Source organism: Cibotium barometz, chromosome 42, assembly GCF_041138505.1.
Source record: "Cibotium barometz isolate CiBa-2024 chromosome 42, ASM4113850v1, whole genome shotgun sequence".
Taxonomy (NCBI): domain Eukaryota; kingdom Viridiplantae; phylum Streptophyta; class Polypodiopsida; order Cyatheales; family Cibotiaceae; genus Cibotium; species Cibotium barometz.
This window is the reverse complement of record NC_141087.1, coordinates 18,641,144-18,669,137: the sequence shown is the minus strand read 5'-3', so window position 1 is coordinate 18,669,137 and position 27,994 is coordinate 18,641,144.

Sequence of the window (27,994 nt, the reverse complement as noted above, 5' to 3'; positions counted from 1 at the left end):
TCCCAAGTTTGCAAGATGAGGACATCTCACGTTTTTCAAGTGGGAGAGAATGTAAGATTCCTCCCCAGCCTCTCAAAATGCCCAGCATATTCACCTGTAATCAATTCCCTCTTCATAAATATAAGAGATCTTGTCTCTGCCTGTTTTGGCATAGAGAGAGAAAATATTCTAGAGAGAGAATATTCAGATTTTGAATATTTTTGGATAGAAAAATATCTCATCTTATTAAAATGAATTCCCATGAAACAGAAATTCAGAAAGAATTTTCCAATGTGCAATTAGAATTAATTGGAAATGGGTATAAAGGACCTTAGCCTAAGGGTCTAGATTTTTAGAAATTTTAGATTATGGTCCAATTAAGGTTCCTTTGGGCCAATAAGATCAATCCATGTGTAGGGAGGAGATAAATCCAATTTGTAAAAGAAGATACCAAAAAATGAGTAAATGCTCACATAAGATGAAGAGTTGACTATGTACAAGGTTTATTAGTAAGAAACTATGAGTAATATCAAAAATATGAGATATTTTGGATATCCAAAAATGAGTAAATGCTCACATAAGATGAAGAGTTGAAAATGTACAAGGTTTATTAGTAAAAAACTATGAGCAATATAAAAAATATGAGATATTTTGGGTGTCCAAAAATGAGTAAATGCTCACATAAGATGAAGAGTTGAAAACGTACAAGATTTATTAGTAAAAAACTATGAGCAATATTAAAAATATGAGATATTTTGGGTATAATAATTCCATTTTGACACATATGTAAGGAAGGGGAGTCCATTAAAGGAGGTGCATATTTCACATGCTTGAATGAGTTTTAAACTCAAAAATAATGTGATATTTTTATCTCTCCTCTCTCTTGAATCAAACCAAATCAAAATGGAACCAAACCGAATCAAAAAGTAACCAAACTAGGTCCAAATCTAGTCCAAATTCAACCAAACTGAATCTGGAAAATTCTAGAATTCAGTTAGCTTTGGTTAGAGCTTCCCTCTCCTATAAATAGAACATGAGTCCTTTGAAAAAAATAGAAGAATTTTACTATACTAGAGTTATGCTGAAATAATGCTAATTTCTACTATTCTCTAAAATTCTCTCTCCAAATCGAAGAAATTGGAGCTTCCCTCTTTCTTCAATCCCCATTGGTGGCTCCATCAACATACTTAACCAATTGATTGGTTGGGGGCCTCTACCGTGAACAAAGAATCAAGCAATTTGTAAGGTAAATGGTGAATTTTGATCTTTTCTATAATTTCTCAATGCTTCTTGTTGCCATATACATAGGCAGTGATGTGTGTGAACACACTTAGGACCGCCGGGACACTTTTTCCCTCTTTAGGAGGTTTTTTCCCCCGACTTGTATATACGCCCATCCTTCTAGGACTAACTTATCTTTTATACATTGACACAATCTAATACACTTTGTGTTGTGTGCATTCTTGCTTCTTCTTGCAACCCTAATTCCAACAATTGGTATTAGAGCCAGGTTTCGGCTCCCAGGGCTATGCCGCCAGCACCCTTCGACTCACGTTCTCCGATTGAGGTGAGTTTTCACGAGCGCTTTGCAGGTCTCTATACTCTGCAAATAAGCCCGTAGGACTTTGCGTTCTCAGAATTTGCATCTGAGGTCGTTTCGGGCTCCGTTTTTGCATTTCAAGTTCTGCACAGGTGTTTTCGTCATTTTCTGCAGAAATTTCGACAGTGCAGTTTTCTGCAAAACAGGCATACGTACTCTATTGTGGACCGTGCTACATAGTACGAGTTGTTTTCTGTTCAGTCTTTGCTTCATTACAGGCAGCTTTTGCATCAGTTTCAGTCAGTGGCCATGGCTGATAACAGCAATGATGTATTTCGCATGTTGTCTGCTCTGCTGAAGACAAACTGGATGGAGACAGCAACTACCCACTTTGGGCATACATGATGCAGCATGTTTTGGTTGCAAAAGGAGTGTGGAACATTGTGCAGGGTATGGATGTACGTCCAGGTTCTGTGGATGTAGGATCTGTTGAGGATGTTGCAGGTTCTAGCAGCTCTACCGTTGCTGCTGTTTTACCCACTGCTGAACAAGCTCGTTGGGATGGTAAAGATGCACAGGCTCATGCCTTGATTGCACTTTCTGTCAAACGGAACATCACCCCACATATTCGTTCAGCTAAAACAGCAAAACAGGCTTGGGATATTCTAGCTGGTTTGTAATGAGGCAAAAATTGCTTACCTGCGTAAAGAGCTAGAATTGAAGATTATGCAAGAAGATGATGACATGAATGTTTTTATTGCTGAGATTAAAGATCTCAAAGAACAGTTGATTTCTGCAGGTGAGATTATTCCTGATCATTCTCTTGTGCAGACTGTTCTTGATGCTTTACCTGAGACATATCAGACTTTTGCTTCCACGTGGAGACTTCTTAATGAGGACAGACCTGATGCTGTCAAGTATGATACTTTAGTCAACAAGCTCTTGCAAGAAGCGCAGTCCAAGCAAAACAGGGCCAGGCAGCGTGCAGTTGATCAAGCATTTATGGCTGCCCAGCAACAGAGAAGAAGTGGTAAGGCAGCCCCTTCCACTATTTCTTCTCCTATTAGTAGGTCTGCAACTTCTTCTACTTCCACAGGTAGCAACAATAAGTCTGAGAAGGCTCTTGATAAAGGCAAGAAAAAGACCAGGTGCAACTATTGTAAGGCAAATGATCATGTCATTAAGAATTGCCCTAAGCTAAAGGCTAAAGAGGCAAAGAAGAAAGAGTCAAATGCAGCTACAATAGCGGATGCTTCTACAAATGCAGATTCTGCAAATGTTGTGCAAGATACAAAATGGGCGTTTAGCGTGTATTGCCAGTATGACCCATCTGTACATGATGCATGTTTGGCAGTTTCTGTTGACTCTCATGTTTGGTATTTTGACAGTGGTGCTACTAAGCACATTACCTCGCATCGTGATATGTTCACTTCTCTTGAGGCAATCCCTAATGGGAATACTGTCACATGTGCCAATAATGCTTCTTACCCAGTGAAGGGCGTTGGTAAAATTATGCTTACGGCTGCAAATGGCAGCGCTTTCACACTTTCATATGCTTTGTATGTGCGAGCGATAAAGAAGAATCTATTGTCTGTCTCTGCGCTTGCTAGACTTGGATTTGTGATCAAATTTGTGGATGACAGATGTACTGTTCATGATTTGACTTCGGGTGATACGATTATTGCATCTGGCACCTTGTTTCGTGGGCTGTATAGGCTCAATTCTTATGACAAGTGTGTGGAAGATTCAGCAAATGCAGTTTCTGATGAAAAGGCAGTTTCAGATGCAAAACTATGGCATGCTCGTTTTGGTCATCTGAACTTTGCTAGCTTGCTGCGTTTGCAGAAATTTGATATGGTTGCTTCATTGCCCCCTCTTGAGGCACCATTGAAACATGTTTGTGAAGGCTGTATTTTGGGCAAAATGCAGCGTTCTACGTTTCCAAAGGATGGTTCTGTGCGGGCCACTCGCAAATTGCAGCTTGTACATAGTGATGTATGTGGGCCTATGCAAACTCCGTCATTTGGTAAACACTTGTACTTCGTGACTTTCATTGATGATTAGTCAAGGCATGCATGGGTATATCCACTGAAGGCAAAGTCCGAAGTGTTATTGTGCTTCAAACAGTTTTTTCTTATGGTTGAAAATGTATCCAATTGTACTATGGGCACCCTCCGTAGTGATCGAGGGGGGGAGTACATGTCTAAAGAGTTTGATGCATTTCTGGCTAGTCGTGGGATAAAACACCAATGTACAGTGCCGTATACCCCTCAGCAAAATGGTGTTGCTGAGAGGAAGAACAGGTCACTTATGGAGATGGCACGATGTATGGTCAAGAGCCAAGCTTTGCCACATGCGTTTTGGCTTGAGACTGTCATGTGTGCTGCATATGTACTCAACAGGTGTCCCACTAAGGCCTTGTAGTCTATTACTCCATACGAAGCTTGGCATGGCAGGAAGCCTTCTATTGGTCACTTACGTGTCTTTGGTTGCTTGGCCTATGCTTTAGTGCCTGTGCAACAACGCAGAAAATTGGATGATAAGGCTGTCAAATGCATTTTTGTTGGTTACAGTGCTGAGAGCAAGGGTTACAGACTGTATCATCCGCAGTCAAAGCGTATCTTGATTAGTCGAGATGTTGTTTTTGTGGAAGATGCTGTGCAGCCCTTGTTATCATGTACCAAAGAGACAGGGGTGAGCTCACGGGATGTATTTGATACGTTGTTGCCTCTCTTTACAGGTGGGAATTCAAATGTAAGTCCTAATGAGGCAAATATTCAGCCTACGCAGATTTCAAACGACATCATAGATCAGCCTATTTCTGATGCAGATTTACAGGATGTAATTCATGAGGATAGGGCTGAAAATGAGCAGGCTAGAGGTATGCCTAAATGGCTGGTGCAAACCTTGCGTGATAGTAACATTGATGCACCTATGACTAGTCGTACTCGTTCAGGTTAGCATGCCTCTTATGCATCAGATTGTTATGCTTTGGCTGTGTCTAGTATGTGTGAAGAGGAAGAACCTCTTTCATTTGATGAGACACAAAATTCAGAAAATTGGTTGGCTGCAATGCAAAGTGAATATGATGCTATAATGAAGAATGGTACATGGTCTTTGTGTGATTTGCCTATTGGTAAAAAGGCCATTGGATGTAAGTGGGTTTTTAAGTTGAAACGAAAGCCAGATGGCAGTGTTGATCGCTATAAGGCTAGACTTGTTGCAAAGGGTTATGCTCAAGAAAAGGGCATTGATTTTGATGAGACCTTTGCTCCCACTTGTCGTATGACTACCCTTCGTAGCATTTGTGCATTGGCAGCTCATAATGGTTGGAATGTACATCAGCTGGACATAAAGACTGCGTTCTTGAATGGAGATTTGCATGAGGAGGTGTATGTATCGCAGCCTCGTGGTTTTGTTCAAAGAGGGCAGGAAAACAAAGTGTGCAGGTTGAAAAAGGCTTTATATGGTTTAAAGCAAGCTCCACGAGCTTGGTATGAAAAGATACATGCATATTTGACTGCACATGGGTTTCAGAATAGTCCAACAGAAAGCACTTTGTATGTTAAACGTGTGGATGGTGTACATCTAATCATTGCTCTCTATGTCGATGACATGCTGCTCACAGGACCCAATGAGAGTCATATTGCTGATTTTAAGGCTGATTTGAATGCCTCTTTTGAGATGTCAGATTTGGGGCATTTGCATCATTATTTGGGGATACAATTTAAGCAGTGTGATGGAGGTATTGCTTTGTGTCAGACAAAGTATATTGAGACATTGTTGCGGAGATTTGGCCTGAAGACTGCAAGCCTATTGCTACTCCAATGGAGACAGGTTTGAAGTTGAGTCTTCATGATGCTGGAGATCACTTTGATGTCACACTCTATCAGATAGCTGTTGGTTGCCTCATTTATGTATGCATTACGAGGCCAGACATTCAGTTTGCAGTCTCACAGGTGAGCAGGTTTATGCATAGCCCAGGGTCTCAGCATTGGAAGGCAGTTAAACGCATCTTTCGCTACTTGAGTGGCACCATACATCTTGGGTTGTTTTATCCCAAGGGGGGATCGTTGCCGCCAGATTTACATGCTTTTTTGGACTCAGATTGGGCTGGTTGCTATGACACAAGAGTGTCCATAAGTGGTTTTTGTTTCATGCTCGGTAGCTCATGCATATCTTGGTTGAGCAAGAAGCAACCTACTGTGGCCACTTCTAGTTGTGAAGCTGAGTACAGGGTAGCTTTCACAGCTACGGTTGAGTGTGTGTGGCTCAGACGGCTTATGGCTGACTTGGGTGTTGGACAGGAGTCTGCCACCTCTATCTTGACTGACAGTCAGAGCGCATTGGCAGTTGCGAGAAACTCAGTTTTTCATGCTCGCACAAAGCACATTGAGGTGCATTATCACTATGTTAGGGAGAGACTCTCAGTAGGAGAGATCAGCTTGGCCTATGTGCCAACACAGAACAACCTCGCCGATCTTTTCACAAAGGCGCTTCCTCGTGAGAAGTTCGAAGCTTTCCGCAAAGCTTTGGGCTTGCTCCCCTTTGTGGATTGATCTACTTCGGGCATGGCACTCCCCATACATGAGTGCTAGCTCTCGTTCACACCATCACTCCCAGGGGGGATTTGTTGCCATATACATAGGCAGTGATGTGTGTGAACACACTTAGGACCGCCGGGGCACTTTTTCCCTCTTTAGGAGGTTTTTTCCCCCGGCTTGTATATACGCCCATCCTTCTAGGGCTAACTTATCTTTTATACATTGACACAATCTAATACACTTTGTGTTGTGTGCATTCTTGCTTCTTCTTCTCCAAGCTTTGTGTGCTTTCCTGCAACCCTAATTCCAACACTTCTCTCTTCTCAACCCCTCTCAAGCTTGAGAAGCTTAATTGGAATGGTTTTTGAATGCTATTGAAGTTAATTGATGAATGGTAGTGAAGAGTTACATAATTTGATGAATGCTATTGAAGTTAATTGATTAATGATAGTTAAGAACTACATAAATTTTCATTTATGCTTAATTCTAATGGTTTTATGTAATTTCTCTCTCTCACTCAAGAAATGGTCATACTCATGACCCATTCTCAATCCAAATGAAGCTTTTCATAAAGCTTTTCCTTAATCCAAGATTAATCTATGCTTGAGGCCAAATTAATGGCTTTTTTCTATGCTTTTAGTTTATGTATTTCATGAATATTGATGATTCAATCCATTATTGGATTAATGATCCAATTAGAGATCATTCTAATCATTTTCTTAATGATAAGCTTTATCCTTCAAAATAAATTGAGATTTATCAGTCATAGAAGCGGAGCTATGGCAAAATTTTTATAAAAACTATACATAAAATAATTTTATTCAAAGCATGAAAAGAGAACTTCCTACCATATTCTAGGAATTATCATCCTAGATTAATTGAAAGAATTTTATTGTAATCATGGAGAAATTGATTTTTATGTTATGCATAGTTAATGATTATTTTATTGTAAAAGTGTTACTTTTATCATATTTGGATTTCATGCATAGAGATATGCCTAAAAGAATTATTATTTTAATATAAAAGTGTTTCTTTTATCATATTTGGATTTCATGCATAGAGGTATGCATAAAAATTGATTATTTTAATATAAAAGTGTTTCTTTTATCATATTTGTATTTCATGCATAGAGGTATGCATAAAAGTTGATTATTTTAACATAAAAGTGTTTCTTTTATCATATTTGTATTTCATGCATAGAGGTATGCATAAAAGTTGATTATTTTAATATAAAAGTGTTTCTTTTATCATATTTGGATTTCATGCACAGAGGTATGCATAAAAGTTGATTATTTTATTATAAAAGTGTTACTTTTATCATATTTGAATTTCATGCACAGAGGTATGCATAAAAATTGATTATTTTATTATAAAAGTGTGACTTTTATCATATTTGGATTTCATGCACAGAGGTATGCATAAAAATTGATTATTTTATTATAAAAGTGTGACTTTTATCATATTTGGATTTCATGCACAGAGGTATGCATAAAAGTTGATTATTTTATTATAAAAGTGTGACTTTTATCATATTTGGATTTCATGCACAGAGGTATGCATAAAAGTTGATTATTTTATTATAAAAGTGTGACTTTTATCATATTTGGATTTCATGCATAGAGGTATGCATAAAAGTTGATTATTTTATTATAAAAGTGTGACTTTTATCATATTTGGATTTCATGCATAGAGGTATGCATAAACGTTGATTATTTTATTATAAAAGTGTGACTTTTATTATATTTAAATTTCATGCACAAAGGTATGCATAAAAGTTGATTATTTTATTATAAAAGTGTAACTTTTATTATATTTGGATTTCATGCATAGAGGTATGCATAAAAGATATTCTTTTTATACTAAAAGTGTGATTTTCATCATAAATGGATTTTATACATAACTTAGATGCATAAGAGAAATTCTTTTATTCTAAAAGTGTGATTCCTACCAAATTGAATGTATGCATAAGAAGATGCATAAAAGATTGATTTCTATTTCAAAAGTGTTAGTCTCCTTAAACGGAATTTATGCATAAATAAATGTGTAGAGAAATCTTAGATCAAATATAAGAATTCTCTTAAAAAAGATATGAAATGTGATAAGATGTGATAAGAGATGTATGAGATGTGATAAGATGTGATAAGATGCGTATGGGAAGTGATAGGATGTGATAAGAGGTGTATGAGATGTGAAAAGATGTGATAAGATGTGTATGAGATGTGATAGAATGTGTTAAGATGAGTTAGGATGTGTTAAGATGTATATGGGATGTGTTAGGACAAGAATGGATGTAATATGGTTGTATGAATGTGATGTGGATATATACATGTAGATGTATATATATGAATGTGAATGTGGATGTGGATGTGGATGTATGGATGTAGATACGGATGTGTATGTATGTATGTGGATGTGGATGTGTATGTATGTATGTATGTGGATGTGGATGTATGAATGAGGAAGTGATAAATGGATGTATGTATGTATGTGGATGTGGATGTATGAATGAGGATGTGAAAATGGATGTATGTATGTAGATGTGGATGTATGGATGTGAATGTGAATGAAGAGGTGGATGTGGATGTATGGATGTAGATACGGATGTGGATGTATGCATGTGAATGTGGATGTATGGATGTAGATACGGATGTGGATGTATGCATGTGAATGTGGATGTATGAATGAGGATGTGAAAATGGATGTATGCATGTGAATGTGGATGTATGAATGTGAATGTGGATGTGTGGATGTGGAAATGGAAGTATGGATGTATGAATGTGGATGTGTGGATGTGGAAATGGAAGTATGGATGTATGAATGTGGATGTGGATGTATGCATGTAGATGCGTATGTATGAATGTGAAATTGGATGTATGATGTGGACGTACGAACATGGATATGTATGTAGAATAATGAATATGAAGGTGTATGTGAGATAATGTGTAGTCTATATGAGTGAATGGATGAGAATGAATGGAATGTGGAATAAGTAATGTGGTCCGAGAGTGGATAATATGGAAAGACGAGAGTTTGTTATAGAAACTCTATTTTGTGACTGTTTGTAAATGACTGTTTTATGTCAAGAATGCTGGGGAAGCATTTTGACCGTCTTGAGGATTAAGTCATGAAGACTGAACTGATAAAGTTGCAACTGCTGAGTCAATGGAGGACGTCTCGTGTAGCAAGGTCGATCGAGGTCCTTGACCAGCCTCGGTTCGATTTAAATGGTGAGCTTCCGGTACGGTGGATGAGGGACCAAGGAAGCGGCCTATGAGTGAAGCGCTAGGTCACCTGTGAAGGATCCTAGAGGGTACTGACCATACGGTGCTCGGACTCTGGGTCGCCGAAGATACCCACACGTGCGTCGTGGAAGATATTGGAACAAGGAGTAAGAGTTGTTTTCTGAAACCGGGCATGGATCTGGTTGATTGACCTTGCTGGTCCTCAACGGATGAGTCCATGGCTCTTTTATATGGATCTGTGGGTTGATCTTGCTGATCTTCCACAGAGATTCCATTCTATTATTTGAATATATTACCGGTTACTATGAGCTAGGAGCTATGGAAAAGGCCCCTGAGCAGGTGGTGAGCGTTCTGGTTGCCAATGATGCCATAAGTACACCGATGAATGAATGACGGGAAATAAGGATTCAACCAGAGACTTTGAGGATTGTCATCAGTGACATAATGGTTTCATTAAAGGATTGTTTGAAAGTTAATTGATGCTGCTGAGAAAAAGGCAATTTTTCATATTGGGTGTGTAAGTGGTGTGACTAGTTTTATGTTTGTATGAACTTCCGGCTAGGGGGCCTAGGAACTCTTTTCGCTGGTACTCGGGACAAAACCTAACCAAATCCCTAATTGGATCCCATCACTACAGTGGTTGGGAGGTTGGCTAACCCATGGGACTGGATGGGGTTAGGCTGGACTGATGGATCCGTAAATCGAGATTTAATTTCTATTACTACGATAGATGAAGTAAATCCCGGATAGTAATTGTTCTATGGATAGGAATCAACGGCTGTGCCTCTTGATGGGAAAAAAAGCGTTAATCCCAATGATCCAAGTGCAAGTTTCTTCCTTGATCTGACCAAGTACCGTTAGAGGTGCAGTCGGATCAGTTTGATTAGTAATGATCTTGACTACATTAGAGTAAAGAGTTATCCTGGTGGAATCGCCCGTGCTTTCCGGATAAGGAAAGTTTTTCCGGGTTTGGTTTTGGAAAAACCGACGGATTAGTCTCTTGTCCGGATATCCGTGGTGGGCGAGGCCCCAAGTGTGAGACCCTGACCTGCGCAAGATGTGTTACTTCCACTGCTAGCACCTCGAATCCGTTGCGCGGTGGGAACAGGGATCTTACAGGGAAGAACATTATTCCTAACCTGGGGATAAGCAAATATGCATTGTGCGCTACCATAGCATTTACAAACACTTCTAGGATGATTTTGTATGTGTATTATTTTTATTCAAGTTTTCTTTGATTTTTAATGATATTAATATGACATTAATATTTTATGAATGCCGATTCCGGGTCATCCTCTGGGACACCGCCTCCTCCCACTCTTCCTGTGCGTCCATCTATAGTTGCGAGAGGAGATGGTTCCTCTTCTTCCACATCATCTACGACACATATTACGTTGAAACAATCCCATGTTGGTGTGCAGCATGCCATGACACTCATCGACGAATGCGACGCATATGTTTTGCCCATATGGAGCAGTATGGTCCATGTCGTGATATGCCACCGCAAGAGGAACGGGAGCATCCCATGGTAAGTGATGTCATTTTAGAACTATGTATAAATTCATATCCAAGTTTACTTTGCACTATTAATCATGTTCCATGTGTGTGTCACCCTTCATATAATCAACAATGATGCATTATTCAGCACGTACCAGTTCTACATTCTCGATTTCATGAGGCCATGGAATTGATCCTTCATTCCTTCCATGCACATGATATGGTCAAGCCGTTTTTCAGTTGAAAATGGAGGCATCATCAACTTCTTTGCCCCTGGGTGCCCAATCATTCAGAGACATTGGGTGATCATCCACCATTGCCTGATCGTCTTCTATCTCTCATTCAAACGTACGATCGTAGACTCTATGGAGGATGGTTGGGAGCAGCCCTTCCAGTAGACGGAGAGGTTTTCATCTTTTGGGGTGCTCGATATGTGATTGCACCATCTACCATTCCCAATGGTGGACGAGGTCTCTTTATTGCACAGGATTTACGCGTGCCCCGCAAACTCAGAGGTGACTCTTATGTCATTTTGTGGGCCCATTTATGGTTGGGGCACATGGCATGCACTTGTTCGCTTTATCAGGAGTATGACAACATATGGGCTTTGTGCTAATGCAGCCTCACTCACCGAAAGAAACATTAGATATAATTGTGGATCGCGGCTTTATATTGATGGAAGACCCTATGCTCAAGGAAATATAGCAGGGCTAATCAGTAGTAGTAGAGGGAGAAATGAGAGAACAAATTGTAACTTTATGGACCCTAGATCATCAAATTCCAACACAATTCAAGCCTTCTACTAGCCATTTACTATTTTCAGCCAATGATGCCAATGGGGCATCCATCTAAGCAAGCAATGGAACTTCAAAAGATAGGGAAATGGTTCATGAGGATTTTGTAGAGGAGATTGGTGATGAGTATATTAATTTCAAAGGTGACAGCAACATTGCAAATGTAGCACATAGGACAAATCATGTGCAAATTGGAAAAAGTTTGGTAATTGTGGCCAATACATCAAATCAATTGGGAAGATCAAATGCATAAGCAATGCCCGCTATGACAAATCATATACCACTTATGATGATCATTCTGGCCGATACATCAAATCGATTGGGAAGATCAAATGCATAAGCAATGCTTGCTAGGACAAATCATATGCCGCATATGATGATGATGATGAGATGCATGATTGAAACCATGCTTCAAACATTTGTGGAACCCATTATGCAAGAGCTTAGGGGCCTTCGTTGATGACATAAAGAGAATGGATGAAAATACGGGTGGACCATCTCACAATGTTTGACAAGCTCATGTTAAAGACAAAGAGAATCATCACCCAAGTTTTCATTCTACGTATGGTGCTATGCGCAACCCAATTCTCCCATATACAACCAATGAAGCCAAAGGCAAGGTCATGCATCTCCAAATTAAAGTTTAAAGATTCCCAAGGAGTGATGTTCATATTCCATTTAAGGGAAATACTCATCAAGGCACTGTTTCAAGACCACATGTTGAGGAAGATCTTGATGTCCAATGCATCCTGCATGCTTCCTACGCATGTCGGTAGCTATCTTGGAATGCCGGTAGTGTCCAATGCATGCTGGTAGCTACCAAGGCATCCCGATGGCTTCCAATGCATGCTTGAGACTTATGCACTAGCCTTATTTATTAGCCATATGCATAACGCCATATGCATAAGCCTCATGCATTGGAGTATGCATAAGAGTTCTAACTATATGTAAATTTCTTCTTAGATAGATGACAAATAACTTGTGGGGTGATGTTACATGTGAAGGAGGAGTATATATCCCAACAATATTTGTACGTATATATTAGCCTCCAATTATATCTTATCTTTTAATTAAAGAAAGTTATCTTAAATAACAACATAATTGTAATGTTCATTTGTTTGCATGTCTATAGCTTGAGTTAGTGACATCCCCTATGCAAGATAAATATGATTTTTTTTAAACAAAAAAAGGAATATATATTATTCAATCATGAACTTTGTACAAGTTACAATGTGACAATGAGTTGAACTGTCTCTCATGTCTGCATCACTGATAGCAACACCGTCTCCGAAGATGAATAAGATTTTACATTACAACGGGGTTGGAAGCTCTATTTGGAAGGCAGGAAGAGGAAGGATTAATTTTTATTAATGGAGGACATGCTTGATTTGATAAGCATGGCAAGTAAGTACATTCCTAAAAACATAACCTCTTTGTTTTCGCAAAACTGATTCTCACTTGAGTTAGTTTTATTCTGTTTTAGGATTATGTTACTAGAAACGACGATGCAAATGTTCAAGCAAGAAGCAATGGAAATGTGAGAAGAGAAGGGGGTGGAGCTAAAAGGAACAATATTGATCGAAATGCATGAGATATAGACCCTCTCAATGTAGCCCCTCACTCCATAGATTTTCATTACAATTTATTTTGTATATGAGCTTTTTGGACTCATATACTTATTTACTTTCTCCAAGTATTGTAATAGATTTACAACATGAATAAAAACCATGAATTGTAATTGTCTTATTTTTTATATTTGTCAAGTTTTACATCACATGTGTCCATGATGTTGAGTAGGTAGTTTTACTTTGTCTGTAAAATAATAAAAAGCGCTCGGGTAGACTAGGAAGTCCTGTGTAGACTCCCTAGTTTGCCCCAAGTTTTTTTTTACTACGCAGCACTATCGCTTGCTGCTAAACAATGATCTTTCATTGCTTAACACATAGCAAACCCATTGTTGCATTAGAAATAGGAGCTTTTTTAGCAACAAAATGGGCCCAATATTACTACCCTTCTAGTTATAAAAGCGCTCTTATGTTGGCTGCTACACACTCATTCTATTGTAGTGTTGGATGCTTGATGGGCATTCAAAGTTTAGGAAAAAAGCCCTCCCACTCTTATTGAATCTTATGAGTGTAAGGGGCCATGTTATTTTTACTTCCAAAGATTACAAGCACTTGCAAGAGATCTACTAAATATCGACACTCACTATTGATGTTTTTAAGCAGATAGTTTTTTCAAGCCTATGGTGTTATGGGCCTCAATATTAATTGTCATCGGTAAATATGCTAATATGAGTATTAATATAATAATCCATACTACCGCCACTAAATATCAAAGTTTATAGTCATGTATATATCGATTATGGGAAAAATTAAAAGCCTATAATACCTTGGGGGAATGATGTTGCCATCTTGGGACAGTTGGCTCTAAAGTGTCCCGGCTCATTGCACTCAAAACACAGAGGACCTTCTTTGGAAGAAGCAGCATACGAGCGGGGGGCAAAAGAGTTGCCTTGTCGCCCTCTATTGTAGTAGGGAAAATTCTGTTGAGGTTTCTTCTAGGGTTGATCTCTAATGTTTCTTCTAGGGTTGATCTCTAATGTTTGCCTCAGGGTAAGATCTCTTTTGATTCTTCGGTTTGTTAGCCTTCATTTCTTTCACAAGGGGCTTAGCTCGTATGAGAGCATCCTGTAATGTGCTTGGCCTCATTGCTTCAAGGCGGGAATCTAGGGGTTCATTTAGCCCTTGGCAGAAACGAGCCACTTGTTGGGAAGTAGTCATAGCTGGGGCATACTTCCGAAGGGTAATGAATTTGGAATAGTAGTCCTTAAGAGTTAAGCTGCACTGTCTAAGACTAAAAAACTGTCTAAGACTAAAAAATTGTCTGAGTTAAGCTGCACTGTCTAAGACTAAAAAAATCATTCATCTTTATGGACTCATGGGATGGAGGAAGATATCTTTCCTTCACTGCCTGCTTGATGTCTTCCCATGTTTGAGAATGCTTGGTGACTTCCTTGTCACGGCACCACTGTTTCCACCAGAGTTTAGCATCTCCAATGAGGCAAAACCGTGCGAGCATAGACTGATTTGCTACTCCAGTACCAGCAGCAGCAGAGAAATAATCGTCCATCACCTCAATCCAGACTTCAGCATCCTTCTCAACCTTTGAACCTTCTCCTTTAAAGGAGGGAGGTTGCATTTGCTTGAGCAGGAGCTTCTTCTCCTGGGTATCGGTGTAAAGTGCATTGGGAGGTGGAGGGTAGTCGTCCTAGCCATCATCGTAAAAACAATTTTTAAGATTACAAGATTCATATTTGCACAACGCTTAATTTTTGGAGATTAAAACCATTGAAATTATTTTATTTCCAAATATTTACAAGGACAAGTTTTATTACAAAGTTCTGAGACTATAATCAGTCTTATTTGCTATGAAGGGAAATTCCTAGGCTTGACTATGACATAAGGGTAGAGCGGTCCACATAGTTGAAATATGGGGGTTCCGCTGTAGTTTCTAAGACTCTAAAAACTGATGGTAAGGGTGGTAAACTCTGGATTGGGGTAGGTCCCAACGCTGCTACTCTATCGGTAAGACCTGCATCACTTTGTCATACACCCAACGATCCTGAGGTATGCGAACCCCATCTATAGTCACCGAGGTGTCGGTCCTGGGGGTACCGACGAACCAAAATAAGCGGATCATCTTCAGCTTCTCAATCCAACGAATCCGCTTAAGGTCGGTGGTGAGGTTCCCAATCTGATCTGCTCGGATGATGAAGTATCTCGGCCCACGACTCCAGAAATCTCTACCCCATCCTCTCTGAATACGAGAGAAATGAGGGAGGGATATCTTCTCTAATATCTGCACCATGGTGTCGCGGAACTCGAAATTCGAGGAGTGACTAGCAGTCTCGAAGATGCATTGGAAAACTAGAAATTTGGAGTAGGCATCTTCCCCTTCCTACAATCATTCAAACATCAATTTAATTTATTTGTTTTAGTAGGATTTCTTTACTAATTAGCATTATGTTAGGTAAAACATTTATTACAAAACAGTCCTTAAACTGTAATTCCTAGGAGAGCCAAACAGGCTCTGATACCAATTGTAAGGTTCCTCCCTCTAAAAAATGGGAGAAACACTTGAGATAGTCCGCTAAGTCTTATCTTGGGAAAAACTTCCTATTCATCGACACCTTGACCCTGTAGAGATTCAAGGATACGATTCGTAGGTATGACCTAGCTCTATCCCGCAGGGGGAGCGTGATTTTCTAAACATCAAATCACCCATAGGGCAATTGATCAAAAATTGGGCAACTACTAGACTTGATTTCTAGAGACAACGCTTTTTTCCTCATCTTATGCAAGGCATAGCCGCTGACCTAGTCTTCTAGAATAGAGTTGCCCAAGAACCTAACTATCTAACGTAGGGCTTTCACTTAATCTGTTGGAAAGCTACCCGACTAATCGGGTCCACCCGTAGGATGGTGCCGTCAGGGCATTCCATCCTCCCACTTTCCACCCTACTCACGCATCAATTTGTTTTCTAATTAATACTACCACACTGTTTGACATAAATAAACATATTTCTTAATTAGGGCCCTTCTTCACAAGGTTCATTATAACAGCCTTCTTACACAATACAATCATACCAAAGACAAGATGCAGTTATATAAAAAGTTTATACATGAATCCATTTCCATACAAGCCAATCCGGCTCTCTTATTCTTATTCTGCCGATGATCTAGAATTCGGCCTTCAAGCCTCTACATGCTGGGCAAAACCCTACGGGACCATACACCTCATCGTCGACCGCTGGTTGGCGAGGACTCAAGCCGGCCTGTCGCCCTCTCTGGCTCCATCGCTCGATCCTCCCGCCCCTCAGAGGGATGTCTGCACACTAGGGTGGGCTTATTTACCGCACTAGCCTGGGCCCTCAGAACTGAAAAATGGAAAACTTCGAGTATGTGTAAACCTCAAGAAGGTAAATGCAGCTAATGTATGTGATCATTACCCACTTCCAATCACGGATCATGTTTTGGAACGAGTTGCAGGGAAAAAGGCATATAGTTTCTTGGATGGATTCTCCAGTTACAATCAAGTGTCAATTGATCCAAAGGATCAACACAAGACAGCCTTTGCTACTACTGAAGATGGCATCTTTGCCTATCGTGTTATGCCATTTGGTCTAACAAATGCACCTGCAACCTTTCAGCGGTTCATGAGTCATGTATTCAAGGAGTACCTTAGGATATTTCTTGAGATCTTCATGGATGATTTATGTGTTCACTCACAAGAGCGTGATGATCATATAGAACACCTCAGACTTGTGTTTCAAAAGTGTCAACTTTATCGTATATGCTTGAATCCTGACAAGTGCAAATTCATGGTAAGACAAGGGAAAATTTTGGGCCATATTGTTTCTCGCAATGATATGGATAAAATTGATGTCATTGTCTCATTACCTTGGCCTATCAACCCTAAAGGGGTACAAATATTCATGGGACATTGTGGCTATTATAGTGGATTCATCTACATGTACGCTATCCTAGCCAGACCATTATATGCTCTTCTTGTAAAGTTTAATTGGACTGACGAGTGTGAGGAATGCTTTGAAAAGTTGAAGCAAGCATTAGTGACTGCACCCATCTTACGGGCACCACATTGGAACCAAATCTTTCATGTCCATATTGATGCTTCAAACTTTGCAATTGGATGTATTTTGGCTCAATAGAGAGAACATAATAAGGATTTCCCAATCTCATATGCTAGTCGACAGTTGAACAATGCTGAGAAAAATTATACCACAACGAAAAGAGAAGGTTTGTCCATGATATATGCAGTGAAAAAGTTTCGCCGTTACCTTTTGGGGCAAACAAATTTATATTTTTTGTGGACCATCAAGCACTGCTATATTTGGTGAATAAGCCTTGTGCAACTGGAAGGATTGTGAGGTGGTTTGTCATCCTTCTTGAGTTTGATTTTGAAGTGGCAGTCCGAAAAGGAACAACTCATCTTAGGGCAGATCATTTGTCTCGAATCACCTCTGGCAAAGCTCCTGTGGGTGTGGATGATGATATGTTAGATTCAACACTTTTCCTTGTAGAGACAGCTCCTAAATGGTCTGAACCCATCTTAGAAATTCTAACAAGTGGGCAGATACAACTAGCGGGTAATAATGTGGACCTATGGCGACCATTCAAGTTAATCTTACAGAGATTATATCGTGAGGGTAATGATGGAGTGTACCTAACCCTGACCAATATGAGGAGATCTTGGAATGGGCACATGAGGGTATTGGTGGAATCCATGCATCAGCTACTTGTGTGCGACGTATAACTCAGGATAGGCAATGTTGGCCTACCATGCATGCGGATGCTAAAAAATTTGTTCGTAACTGTGCTTCATGTCAAATTCAACAGCCAATTCATAATGTCACATTATTCCAAATTTCAACTACACCAAGTTGGAGTAAGTATATTGTGGACTATCTTCAGCATGGTCATACTGATTGAACAATTCTAAATATCGAAAGCATGCTATTGAAGTTGAAGCGGCCAACTATATGCCGATAGAGGGCCAACTCTACAAGAGGGGCATGTGTGTATGTGAAGCTGACTACTTGAAAATCTTGACTCATGCACATGCAGGTGTTGGGGGTGGACACTTTTCAGGCAATACCACAGCTAAGTTGATTAGGTGGTCTAGGCTTTGGTGGCCAACCTTACAAATGGATGCCGAAGAATATGTAAAACGTTGTGACGATTGTCAAAGGACCAAACCTCCCATCACAAAGGACAATATGCCATTGCGGCCGATGTTAAGCACACGTGCTTTTGCCAAATGGGGTATTGATTTTGTCGGTCCCATTAAACCTCCAGCTCGTCACATGCATGCCGAATATATTATAGTCGCAACTAACTATTTGACCAAATGGGTAGAGGCAAAGGCTACAGTCAAAAATGATGCCAGAACCACAGCCAAGTTCTTGTATGAGTACGTGTTTATGCTATGGCTTACCTATTGAAATCGTTAGTGATCAAGGTGTGCACTTTGTGAATGAGGTCATAGAGTTTTTACTTCAAGAATTTATGGTAATTCACAAGCATTCTACACCCTATCATCCCCAAACCAATGGTCAAGCTGAGAGTACTAACATTTTCCCTTAATATAAGGGTAATGTAATATTTTTCTTGATATAAAGAATGTGTAAGGTTTTTGCTTTCCCTATTTTTGAGAAGTCTTCTCTTTCCTTGTTTTTTTGTGAAGTTTTTTATTTTCTTATATTTTAGAATGTCCTCGACATAGCTTGTTGAATTCTCTAACTAAAGAGATAGCTCTTACATGTGTCATGATGACTGAGAAAATCCATACCCAGCCACAAAGGTGGAATATGGACAAGAAAAATAAAAAGACCAAGAAGGGTCTAAAAACTATGAGAGTCAACCCTCCTTGTTTCTCTCTCATTCCCTATTACTTAACCAATAGGTGTCACAAGGATTTGAAAATTTGATCAGAAAGGGTCTAAGAAGTCTATAAATTGGTTGGCCCATGATCATGTGTCTTACTCTTTTTCCATGCAGATCCAGCTTGATTGCCATGTCCATCAACCATGGGCATTTAAACACGGTTTCGCATGGATTTGAAAAATCATGACTAGCAATGGTCTGAGAAATCTATAAATGGGTTGGCCCCCATGATCATCTCTCTTACCCTTTTTCCATGAAGATTAGGCTTGATCGCCGTGTTCATCAACCATGGCCATTAATAAGGCCTCCCATACCCATGCATTTCTACCATACCTCCCATACCCGTGTATAGATCTCCTATTAAGGGAAATATGGACTACAAAAACGGCCTTCTAAGGATTAGCTTAAGTTGCTAATTTTTTGGGTAAGAATTTCAGCGGTTGAATGACCACACGGGGAGATTTTAGATTTAACGTACAAAATAAAAAATGTAAAAGATGGTTAGAAAAGTGTTGTGTCTCTAAATATGAATCCTCTACATAAGGAAACACCTAGGGTTCTAGTGACCGTCATATTGATAAGCAACACGACAACCCCTTTGTTGAAACCTATCCAGCCTCTCTTGCCAATAATGGGTCAGCACAATTCTCGTCTTGTAATCTGTTATGTCACACACCGCCGCCACTCTCCTCTAGAAATCCATACGGTCAGCAGCCATGTGCAACATGGCCAACCAATGAACCATCATGTTCTTCACAGGAAACTATTCACTACTAGAGGTTTAGGGCATACCGACGTTAGAACACCGATGCAAATGTCGAACGTCGGTATGTACGTCCTAAACTTGGAGGCGAAAAGTCACACGGGTAATTTTCAAAAGTGCATATACCGGCGCATATACCGATGTGTATACCAACGCATATACCGGATATACCGTCGGATATACCGACAGATATACCGATGAATATTCCGACGGATATACCGACGCCCGTAACTTTTTTACAGCCGAGAACCTATTATTCTCTATTTTGCACGGCGTCGAACATCCAGACAAGGTATGCGTCCATCTCCCTCAAGCGTTCACCTTCTTCCATTCAACCCACTCTTGTTGTGTGTGTGTGTGTGTGTGGAGAGAATTAGTGAAGTGTGTGTGTAGATCTCCCTCTCTCTCTCTCTCTCCTTGGGCGGTTTGCCTCTCCCCATCTCCTCATCTTCTTATGGCATTTTGCCTCTCCTTCTCTCCTAATCTTCTTATATGTGTGTGTGTGTGTGTGGAGAGATTAGGGTAAATGTGTGATGTGTGTGTATATCTCATTCCCCTCTCTCCTTCCTTCTTCTCACCTTCTTAATTATGTATGGAGAGAAGATTTGTATGTGTGTGTTGTGAGAGATGTAGAGAGTGAGAGAGCTTGTGTATGTGAATCTATTACTAATGTATGCAATGTGTGTGTAGGTTTGTTTCTCCCATGTGTGTCCTAGCTTGCAGATCTGCTTCGAACATGCACTATCCAAATCATTTTTGAGAGGTAAGCACATTACCAATTATGTTGTTTTATTACTTCTCTTTTTGTTATGTTTTAATTTGTTCTCAATTTGTAATTATGAGTATGCAAGCTTGTTGTTTTATGCACATATATGCTAATATTAGCATATATGTGAGTGCATAAGAAATTAATGTATGTGTTTATTTGTCTTTACACACACACACACACACACTTTGCAAGAGACAGAGAGAGAGACAGAGAGAGATTTTCTTTTTGGCGCATACCCAAGGCATTTCGGTTTCTTTTTTGACTTGAAATCTAATGTCTAAGACATGCATGTCAACGCTATGTCTATATGTATATACTCTAATGTAATTGCCTAAAGCACATCCATAAGCTAATGTATATGCCTAAACATCGCTAATGTATACTTGATCTCCCTCAACGGCTGGGGAAAAGAAGCCAGTTTGATGCTTTAAATGTTATTTTTAAAATCTCCCTCAACGGCTGGGAAAAAGAAACCCGTTTGACGCTTTAAATGTTATTTTTAAAATCTCCCTCACGGCTAGGGAAAAGAAACCCTATTTTATGGTTTACATAATGCTTTGTGTAATGCGTAATGATTTGCATTTAATGAGCTACATATACATGTTATCCTGCTAGATGGAGCCTCTCAATCTTGAAGAGAGAATAGCGTGTCCATGTATGCGATGTAAGTACCAAATATTTCAAAAACGAAGGATTTGCAACCAGCATATTCATGACGCTAGCATATTTCCAATGGAGCGCTTACAAAATTTACGGTTTCAATCGTACAACCAAGTAAGTGTGCAACGACATCTTGATAACATTGCGCCTATGAATTCTCATCCCCAACAAAGCATGAGAATAGCGAAGGAGGGAGTGACAGATGGAGCTCAATTAACAGCACGCGAGGGAATGGAAGAAGGTCCAATGGAGGAAATGTTGGATGCCTTTATCAAGCAACGAGAAGGTGTCTTCGAGGAGCATGAACATGAAGATCATCAACCACGACATTCTCAACGGTCAAATTATGAACCAAAGGAAGAGGCCATACGTAAACTTGCATGCCTTCCACTATAGAATAGTTCCAAGATATCTGTATTGCGTGCATCTCTTATGATGCTAAATTTATAGTCAATATGGTCTAATACAAGTGTCACTGAACTCTTCAAGTAAGGGATTTATGGAGATTACACCTGATGTTGAAATGATAAATTTTCAACTTGTATTTGACTACATCTTAATAGTAATGATGAGATATTTCCATACTTGCTGTCTTTTGAAAGACCAGATATTGCCATACGGCAACGAGATGCCTCCATCTCGTGCAGATGCCAAGAAGTTATTGAAATCCATAGGCATGGATTACAATAATAGTCATGCTTGTCGCAATGATTGTATTCTCTTCTGCCATGAATACGAGCATTTGCAAGAATGTCCCCATTGTGGCTTTAACAAATATAGAGAAGATGTTCAGGGGGAAGATGTCCCACTAAAGGCTCTTAGGCACTTTCCAATCATCCCAAGAATAAAAAGCATGTTCAGGTGCAAATATATAGCAAGCTTGATGACATGGCATGCCACAACTCGATCCACAGATGAAGTGATGCGTGTGCCTGCTCTGCTGATTCACCCGCATGGAGACACATTGAAGAGAAATGTCTGACTTTTAGGGAAGATCCTCGTAACCTCCATCTTGGCCTAGCAATGGATGGTGTAAACCCTTTTGGTTTACGGAGCTCTTCATGGAGCACATGGCTTGTTTGCCTTGTGAATTATAATCTTCTGCCATGGTTAGCAATAAAGAAAGGTCATTTGTTGCTCTCATTAATAGTTCCAGGAAAGTACAAGGTGAAGAACATGGATGTATATTTGGCACCACTTATTGATGAGTTATGCACCTTGTGGAATGGAATTGAAGTGAAGGACATGTCAAAGCAGCAGAGTGGCCAAAGACTTCCAACTGTGCAAGGTATTCTCATGTGGACAATGCATGATTGTCTTGGCTATGGAGAATGCTCAGGTTTGTCTATATCAGGTTATAATGCATGTCCTCTATGTGGTCCTCAACTTGATTCAAGATACTCAAAAGCATTACGAAAGAATGTCTACCAAGGACATGTTAGGTATCTTCTAGAAAATCATGAATTGCAGGATGGTAATCTAGGAAGACCTCCTCCAAGTGTACTGAAGGCAAGCGATTGGAAGCTCAAATGGGAGGAATGTGGCAACTTGGCATGTCTTGGGATGAAGAGGCTCTCTATCTTTCACCAACTCCCCTATTGGGGTGATCTTCTTATAAACCATTTGCTTGACCCGATGCATATTTTCAAGAATGTAGCTCACATTCTGTGGAAGACCATGACAGGAAAAAAGGATACTAAAGGCCAAAGGGACGACTTAGAAGAGATAGGTTGCATGCAAGAGTTGTGGGCTCGCACTAGACCCAATGGAAAGGTGCTACATCCAAGACCCAATGGAAAGGTGCTACATCCAAGAGCCCCATGGGTTTTTAGTAAGATGGAGGAACAACAAGTGAAGAGGACAATTTCAGAGTTTCGGACTCCTACAGGTTGTATGCATTGCTTGAAAAATGCATTTACAAAGGATGACGATCTTAGTGGTCTCAAGAGTCATGATTGGCACAAGTTTTTACAGTTTGTGCTCCCCATAGCAATAAAGGATTGCCTCACTGAAGACATTAGAGCTACTATCTATAAGATTAGCACATTGGTGCGTTGGATTTCTTCAAAAGAGATAAAGAGAGACACTTTGGAGATAGCGCGTTTAAACTCCATAGAGGCACTCTGCATGGTAGAGAAGTTTTTCCCTACAAGTTTATTAACAATCCAGATGCATCTGCTAGTTCATGTTGTAGATGAGGTTGCAATTGCTGGAACAGTCCATTCAAGATGGATGTTCTTTTTGGAGAGGTTTATGAAGACATTAAAGGGATTTATTTGCCAAATGGCTCGGAGGGAAGTATGTTAGAAGGGTGGCTGATACAAGAGTCCCTTGTTTACATCACTGAATATTTAAGTTCATCAGATCCAGAGATACCTCGACTATGGTCTCAAGAGTCTAACAGCCGAGTCATTGGTGAGGAATCTCAAGGCCAAGGCATTAAGAGAAAGATGGATAACAATTTGAGAAAAAAAATCAACAAATTTTGCCTCTTGAACTCGCATGTAATGGAGAAGTGGGTTGAGACATATGAAGCTCTCAAGCGACAACGAGTACAAGATCGTTTAAGTTTCAGAAGGAATCGCACTACAAGAAATCGCACATATCCAGAAGGTCTGCAAGCTCTTCCGGACTTTCCCACAGGTAGATAGCTAGAAGCTACAATTTTAGAAGCCAAACGTATTGGTTTACTATAACAGAAGAGGAGGAGGAGCTTACAAAAGGATGCGATTGGCATGTAAGTGTTTAAGTTCTACATGTCTCTCTTTTTTTTCTCTACATGTCTCAATTATTGTTTGTCCATCAACAATCTTTATGTGCTATTTGTAGTATCACAAATATGGGGCGTTTTGGTCACATGGACGTCATTTTCGAGTAGAACGAATAGACCAAAGAAGAGCAACCTTTGATTGTGGTGTCACAACACAATTTGTTCAAGAAAGTCGAGCAAGTGCAAGTGATGATAACACAATTAGTGGAATGCTTGATTACTTTGGAACCATTCAAGACATATTAAAGGTTGGCTTTAGAAGTTTTGAGTTGTTTATCTTTGATGTGAAGTGGTTCAAGGTAATCACAAATGGGCCACATGCAACTGTACGTAGAGACAAGAGTGGCCTCATCCAAGTGGACTCCACAAAGGTATGGACCGATCAGTAAGATACTTTTGTGCGCCCAAATCATTGTGAGCAGGTTGTCTTTAAAGAGGATCCAAAAGATTGACGCTGGCTATTTGTGGTTCAAGTTGCTCCCCACAAGCAAATTTGTGAAGAATTAGAGCTACAACAGGGTGATGTGGATTCACAGGGTGGTGGGGAGCAACAAGAACAAGCCGATATCAATAATGAAGAGGAGCAACTAGAGCAAGATCCAAATGAAGATGTGCAAACCAATGAAGCTGGAAAACCTGTTGAGGAAGAAGACATAGATGATGAGGACATCCTTCATCAAGGGACTTTTAATGATGAGGATGCTGAAATGTACATAGAAATAGATCTCTTTGGGGCTATTGATCTTAATGAGGATGATAGAATAGATAATGATTTTTAAAATGATGTATCTTAATGATTATGCAAATAGTTATGACATATTTGTAATGATTTTATGACATTGAAGGTGCAAAGTGATATGGTTTACCATTGTTGTTTAGGGAAGTTAATGTTTGTCATATGGTCCTTTCATTGTTTACCATCATAATCACTAGTGCAGGTGCAAAGTGATATGGTTTACCATTGTTGTTTATCATTGTTAATGTTTGTCATATGGTTCTTTCATTGTTTACCATGTAATTTTCATTTCGCACAAGTTTGTCATATGGTTTTTTGTCCGACAGGCCATGGGTGAAGACTCACCGTCGCTCAACTACGGTCATGATTTCTCATTTAACCCTACACCTCAGGGCATGAGTCCGAGCAGTTATATGGTTTTTTCTCATCCATGACTCCAAAGCAGAGAGCCATGGCTTAGACTTATTGGGGTTTTGGAACAGGGACATCTGCCTCACCATCTGGCTTCACAACGGTAGTTCCCACTCCTGTAGGTACAACAGCAGAGAGCCATGGCTTAGACTTATTGGGGTTTTGGAACAGGGACATCTGCCTCACCATCTGGCTTCACAACGGTAGTTCCCACTCCTGTAGGTACGACAGCAGTTCCCACACCTCATACCACACAGCCTTCCACTCCTCTTACAGCTCGATCTACCACCTCTTCACATAGACATCGCTCACGTACTAGGTCTTCAGGGGGAGGTTGTTGTGGTGGTAGTGCCACAGATACTGTGACACCACCACCACGTGAGCGTCTTCCTTCGCTCTCATCTGTTGATAGCACACCCATAGGTTCACCTTCCACTCCTTGGGGTGCACATGACCATGACAACAACCAGATATACATAATCAAAGATAGGGCACCTATAATGAATAGTGCAGAGGGAAGGCAATGAAGACACGAATTCGACAATTGTGCACTATACAGTTTCACAACTCTGTTATGACTTTATGGGATCAGCAAGATAAGGAGAAGAAAAATTACATAAATACAAAGATAAAGCAAGAGTTTCAGCCATCTAACCCTATGAATGTCGTCTCTAATGAGTGGATACAATATACAGCTCGCATTTTGATGGGGCATCGTAGGTGAGAGGCGAGGGATGCATTTAGAGAGCGGAAAGATAAACCTGTTTTTCTAGATGATAGGGAGTGGTAAGCCATAGCTCAGAAGGTCACAAAGACACCAGAGAGGTTTCAACAACAAAGAGAGGCGGCAAGGACAAGACTCCAAACAGTAGGGGCTTCTCATCTTGGGAGTGGTGGTTACGAAACCATGCGCCATGAATTCGTAAGTATTTGTAGCAATTTTGTTTATCTAAATGTATGTATGTGGGCTAAATGTTGATTTCTAAAAGTTGTAATTGTTAATCGTTTATGTAGGAGTTGGCCAACCATGAATCGCCCACCAAGTAGGCGAGAAGAGAAGTACGCTCACAAATATGGCCTTGTGGCCTTATTTGAGATGCTTGAAGCAGAAGGAGAGACCATCAATTGGGAGGCATTACCATAATCTAAGACCTTTAAACTATTGGTATATGATCAAAATATTCATGAGTAATGTTTAACTTCTTGTTTATCTGAAAAATATACCCGCCAGTATATTCGCCGGTATATTTGCGGGTATATCTGCCGGTATCCGTGCAGGTATATTTGCCAATATAAGGGCTGGTATATTCACTGGTATGCGTGCCGGCATGGGCGCCGGTATTAGCACCCGATGCAAATACCGACGTCGTGGTTCCAGCGTAGATACTGGGTTTTATACCGATGAGACGGGGCTTTTTTAGACCTCGTTTAATGACGTCGGTATAAGCGCCGGTATTAGGCTATCATGTAGTAGTGATTTTTGCTCTTTTGGTATCTACATCTCTAGCTTTGGGAACACAACATAGTTCCCTAACCTGTTCCACACCTTGTATATGTTGTCATCACACAATGTTATGGCTCCCTCAAACCCCAACACAAGGGTGGTGAACATCATGTACAAGATCTCGCTTCACCCACCAAGAACTATGTTACTACAAGCACACACATTATCGATGAGTAGCATGACCACCCCTTTGTCGAAACATGTCCAGCTTCTCTTGCCAATATTGGGTCGGCACAATTCTTGTCTTGTAATCTGTTATGTCACACACTACCACTTTCCTGTGGAAATCCAGACAGTCAGCAGCCCTAAGCCACATGGCCAGCCAATGAACCATTATGTTCTTTAGGAAACTATTGTGCTCTTTTGGCATCTACATCTCTAGCTTTGGGAACACAACATAGTTCTGTAACCTCTTGCACACCTTTTATGCACCGTCAAAGGATGGCCAACATCATGTACAAGATCTCTCTTGACCCACCAAGCACTAGATTACTGGAAGCACACAAATGCTTGTACAGGATGTTGACCATCCTTTGTCATACGGCCTTTCATATGCCCCATATGTCTACAATTGGTGATATGACAAGCCCTACAAAGGGTATATTAATTGTAATCATTCTACATTAGTTAGGCATCATTTGTGATGGGGTTGTGTGATGAGCTTGCACAAAGTTGCGTGCTTGGACATACACGTGGTTCTCCCTTCGTGGAGGTCATTTCTACATTGTATCAAACATGAGTTTGCATATGTAAATATCGGCTGGACCAATTCATGAGGTGTGTCTACTGTATAAATGATTGATCATTGGACTATCACTACAATCGTCATGGGTGTAGCAGCATTTACTAGCAACATTCCAGTAACATTCATTTTGTCAGGATGCCAAGGATTTCAGTCGCTACCCTACAATGACATTTTGCTGCTCAACAACGCTTATAATAGCAAGATTTTGTTGGCCAGCAAAATTTTGTTGCTATACTGTAATTTTGTTGCTCAGCAAAAATAGCACCAAAATTTCTCTACTATTGTCACTGCATAAAATTTGAGAGAGTTGTTGAGTGCTAAAGTTAAGTTATACATGTCACATACACATAGAAAATGATTATAGTTTTAAAGAAACGTCCATCAGAATCCTTGGAGCCATGTTTTGAGCGAAAAAAAAAGATAGTTTCCAATGAAGCAAAACTATATGTAAATAATGGGCCATGGGCAAAGCTACTAACAAATAGGGCCTTGGGTTCATTGCAGGGATATTTTGATTATTCTTATCTTGGACACTTACATGTACTCATGTCTCCTTTCATGGAGATGGCTTTTCA